This window comes from Erpetoichthys calabaricus, chromosome 3 (genome assembly GCF_900747795.2).
Source record: "Erpetoichthys calabaricus chromosome 3, fErpCal1.3, whole genome shotgun sequence".
Classification (NCBI taxonomy): domain Eukaryota; kingdom Metazoa; phylum Chordata; class Cladistia; order Polypteriformes; family Polypteridae; genus Erpetoichthys; species Erpetoichthys calabaricus.
The window spans coordinates 272,874,326-272,879,817 of NC_041396.2; positions in this window are offsets into that span (position 1 = coordinate 272,874,326).

Genomic DNA, 5,492 nt, shown 5'->3' on the forward strand with positions numbered 1-5,492 from the left:
TTTCCCCAGACGCACCCACCCTCCATGATATGTCATCCATCCAAATATCGGCCGGAACAGAAACTGATTGCCATTCTTGGATTTACGATTCTCTAGAGAATCACGGGCTTACTTGTACTATAATAGTTCAAGCAGCTGGTGCACGCGCACGCGCATAGCTGTGCCGGCTTTTGAGACGCAAACTGCGCTTCTGCCTTAAGTTAACATAAGCACTTTTAAATTTTCACGTTCTTCCCCTGAGCTACTGCCCAGACAACTACACACATGGGATCCCTTTTCTAAACCGCAGTAAACTAATACTACGACGCTTCACCTTTCTTTTACTCCTTTAGAGTTATGGGGTTGCGGGAGGCACACGCAGGAGTGGAGGACCGACAATGCCATCCCAGCCGGATAATGGCAAGGCTGTCTCTCCATTCTACACGAGACCTACTGCGACACTCTCCAAAAGGCGCTAATAAGGTCAGTGAAGATGTCTATCTGCATTCTATAAAAAGGAAAAAGGCAAGTTTCCTTTCTCTATACTTTAACTTTTTATTACAAACAAATGCCTCTCAACACTGCAGAGGACACTTGACAAATTTTATTTAATTACAGGTAATGCCAGTAAGGCACATTACCACACATCATCGCAGGTGGCCTCCTCCAGGGAATCTCCAGAACCTACTATTAATATACTGTCCACAATATCTACTCGAACCTGCGCAGTTCTGCCGCATATTGCTTTCTTTGATACATTCCTGGAGCTGCTGGAAAGCCAAAGGGTAGCTTGAGCAAATGCATTCACCCCAGGACATCTAGAAGGTTGTGAGATGGCTGCTTTTTTGTCTAATTTAATTTGCAGCAAATCATCCTGTGCATCCACCAATGAGAAAATACAGGCTTTAGGCAGTTTGTAAAGAACATTTTCGAGTGTCAGCTTTATGTATTGGGAAGTTTTCAATGCTTTATTCAATATCATTAGGTCAATATAAATTCTTATTTTCTCTGCTGTGTAGCAATGACCACATTACTTATCCAATCTGTGGGTTCAGCCACAGGGCCTAGGTGGCCATCTTGTTTCTGTTTGTCCAGCTGAGCTTTTAACAGTTGCTCTGAGGGCCACTGGGACATTGCGTGGTGAGCACTGCACTGGCGTGATCTTGGTTGAAGTGTGTTTCCTCTGGTAGAGACTCTATGGCACTGTTGAATATGTTGAGGTACTACTGATAAGTTGGTGTTTGGTCGGTTTCTCTGTGAAGTTACCTTCAATTTTATGGACTTCTTCTGGTATTGTAATGTCGATCAGGCCCAAATGTGACAGTGTGGGTCCGCTTCTACTTTGGGAGCCTTTTGAACCCACCACTGTCGATAGTCATGACTAGGATGAGCTTGGCAGATGACGACACTCACACAAAGCAAGGGGATGGTGTAAAGTACTCAGTGCTTTTATTAAAAACAGTTGAAAAATGTCCCAAAAATTGTGCAGTGCAAAATTCATAAATAAATAAATAGTCCAGTTAAAAGAAGGTGTCTATGTAGAAGTTAAAAGCAGTCAAACAATCCATTAAAATGAGGCTAAAACACAGGCTGGAAAGTGTCCTTAAAACCATGAGCCCTGGTGCATTCCTTAAAAACTGACATCTCCTTGACTTAACCCAATGCAGGCTCTTGCAACCAAGGAGGCGAATAATCTGGAGCTCGGTCACCCTTCTCTGCAGCTCCTAGGCTTGGACCCCATGTAGCCATCTTTGGCTCCGGGCAGGGCACTCCATCAAGACCCCAACTCATGCTACCAGGCCCGCGCCCCTGTGGTCCATGGCACCATCCACAGGACGCCTCTCTCAGTCTCTCTTTGGCGAGTCACTACAATTGAGCAGCGCCTCTGCCATTTCAGCTCCCAGGTCACTCAGCTGGAGTGGCCATCAGCCTCCGAGCGGCGCTCACACACACCCTCACACTTGCACCGGATCTCTCTCTCGCTCCTGCCTTTTCTCTCTCTCCATCTTTTAACCTCCTTTCATTTTCTCTCCATCTCTCTCTCTTTCTTCCCAATTGGCCTTCTTTTTTTCTTTTGATTCTTTCCCCCTTCTCATGTGCTGGTTCGTTCTTATAAGGCTCCATGGGCACAATGCCTCAATTGCGCACCGTAGGAAGCCAATGAAGCAGTTGAGAAAGACTGCACCTTTACTTGCAGGTAAGTCTCGCCTCAGTTACTCCACCAGCTCCTCACAGCTGTGTGAGCACGCACACCCATGAAGAATGAGCCGGCCAATTAATAATTTATTTATTAGAAATGGACACTTTTTCTGAACTGTGGACCCACTATACCACACCAAATGCTTGCATATTGAGCCCAAAAGAAGCAAGTTCAGGTTTGCCTCAACAATTTTGAATTCTAGCTTGTGACTGTTACCTTTTATCATGCATTGAGTTCAATAAAGCTCCAAAGTCTTCATCACATCCTCCAAATAGTTTGGGTTTCATTTGATTGGGTATCATTACATTACATTGGGTGCCAATTTGCTTTTTTCCTATAAGCTCATGACATTGCACAATGTCCAGCTGAAAACATTGTTGAGTGCAATTAAGCTGCAGGTTGACAAATCACTTTTTTCCTATGGGGCCCTGTCATACTGGCCTTGTATATATGTCCATCAGCATCATTTTCCTCCGGTTTAAACTTGGCCAGCTTGTCCGCTGTACTGTATGTAGCTGGAGCCGAAATTGCTTCAAAATACACGGTCACAAAGTGATTGAGAGAGCCATGAAGTTGGCAGGTCTTGGCAAAAGCTGGACACAGTGCTCGTTCCTGGCTGTATGTGCTGCCACAATACCTACACTTTTCTGTTCCCCTCACAATATCTGTCCAATTTAGTCTGCATTAGCATCTTCATCCACAGGTCTGTTTGTTTGTATGTCATTAACCAACGCTAAAGGAAGTTTCCGTTGTCTTAAAAGGCAACAGTATGTGCCTTCATCAGCAGTTCTTAGCACTGGCCTGTCTCTAATCAGTTTCAGAGGTGTGACCAGAACATCATGTGTGGGTGGGCATTTGGCTTGTCTGGGGGGGCAAAAAATATCCATCCATCCCCATTTTTGTAGGGGGGTTAAATAATAATAACAACATAGTTTTATGTAACATATAAAAGCAAAAATTGTGGCATAAATCATAACCCATTGTTCAATAAAATCAACAGAGGCAATGGAACTTGTATTATTATTTTTTGGAATGTAGAGAAAAGCCAAGCAAAATGACACCTTTTATTGGCTTGGCTTTATTTTTTGTGAACAAATATAAAACTACATCTACAAGGTAAATATCAATAAAGTCAAATGTATACAACATATGAGAGCAAGAACAGAAACGTGGCTTATTGTAGTCATGGGAGGCTATAAGACATCAGTTTCCAGTGTTTAACCTGGATATTATCTACAGGACCAGTCTGTGGTTACTCTTGGCAAATTCTGAAATAAATTCATTCATGTCTAGATTTTCTGTGATGGTTTTCTCATGTGCCAGAATGACTAAATTTCTCTTCCTTGAATGCAGCATTATTCGGCGGAGTGGAGTGAGAATGCAGTTCAAAGTAAAGAAAGAGCTTTTGCATGCAGCCGAAGACACACCAATGATGAGTGCTGTGATGCAGACATGGCTCTGACGTGCGGGATACTAGACATGTGTTCGTGGAAGCCGCCACCGTCATTTTCTAGAGCATTTTTCCAATTAGTGTAGCCGTGTTTGGTGAATATGTCCTCGCAGTCCGAATTGGAAACACTAAATTTGTGGCAGGCAAAGCAAAAGCTGCCATCACGGACAACAGAATATTCAAGCCATGGTCGAGACTGATACCAGCTTGCACTAAAACATCTGAGTGTCTTTCCAAATGTGCGCTTGGGATAATTAATTAAAATGGGCTATGGGCTATCCATATTTAAGTCAGGCAGACTGGACTGTATATTTTGTTGAAGGCAGAGGTTTGGAATACCCGACACGGGCACAGAGCTGGAGGATTGTGTAGGCTTATCTACATCTTTTGGAGTTTCAGTTCTCGACATGGTTGCGCTGTGCTCCGTGTTGGTAGCAGCGGTGCTGGGCTCAACAATGGAGCCAGCAGCTTGTGGAGGGACAGAGGTTGAAGATGTCTACTTTGTAATAAGCCACCTATGCATAGTCTTTGGTGTTACCAGCCAGAAAATAAAAGAAAAATGGAACGTATACGCGATTTTAATTTAAGAATGCGGTCAACAGGTTCAAAACATGCTGCAAAATGTGCGGTGAAGTGAACTGTGAGCAGCACGGTGCCTGTCTAGTGGAGGAGACACTGATGGATAGTATCCATTGGATACGTCCCAAATTCAAACGGGCAGATTGGAAAACAACTCAGTTTTGAAAATCAAATGTTATTCTTCTCCAGAGTTTTCACTGGACAGACAGAGCATTTCGCAGGGGGGGGCACGGCTTGTCTCTGGGGGGGGGGGGCAGTGCCCGCCCTAGGCCCCCCCGTGGTCATGCCTCTGACCAGTTTGTCTTTCAAGTGTCTATAATCACATGTAGCAGTTTTCTCCCTCTATTTAGTAACAAAAATGTCTATTGTCTCTTCTTCCTCCTGCTTGAGAGATTTTGCAGGTTTAAAATACCTATGGCGGAGGAACCCTTTCGTTGTTCCTCCGTCAAGTGCCAGTTATATTGGCAGACGTGGTGGCACTCGCTACCCAATACTTGTCTCAAGGTAGCTGCTTGCAGCTCTGTGGGTTTCTTCTGCAGTCCTGAGGCCTAAATGGAGTCTTGGAATTTCAGTTTAAAAATATCCAAGTTCATGGCCATCTTCATTTCGACTGGTGGTGGTATGGCGTTCGTGGGCATGGTTGCTTGGGTATAAGATTTCTCTAATGTTTTATTAGTTAGACGCATAGCTCAGTTTAGGAAAAATCATGGCTTATTCGGTTCAACACCACTTTTGAGCATGTGAAACTCACGGAGTCGGTTTCCACAAATCCACTTTAAGCTGATTTGAATTAACAAAACTATAAAAAGCGATATATAGTGCTTGCCATTAGGTGGCGGCATAATCCGTTAACCACTATTTGCGCTTGGACCGTTATATTTAAAGCCCGTTTTTTCACAAAGTTCAAAAGGCTGCTCACTAGCCACACATTCTGATAACTGCTTTAATGTTCTAGACATGTGTTTCATATATTGTTTGTGTTGTATTCACTGTTAGTATTGTACTACTATCATTAGTCTGTAGAAGGCATGCAAGTAGAAATTAAGATGTACTAACAATAAAGGACAATAAATATGAACCGTGTTTGACATATTAGTCTTTCCTTACTCTTACTGAACATGTATTATTAGCCATTCATTGCTAGGAAAGTGTTAAAAAACAACCTGTGTACAAATTCGCTGAAGACGCCCCGAGCCCGTAGGGATGGGTGCTGTTGTCCTTTGTCACGTGACAAGGGTGTGTATCTCAATGTTTCCGCTTAGCGAGCCGGACTGCTATTTATGA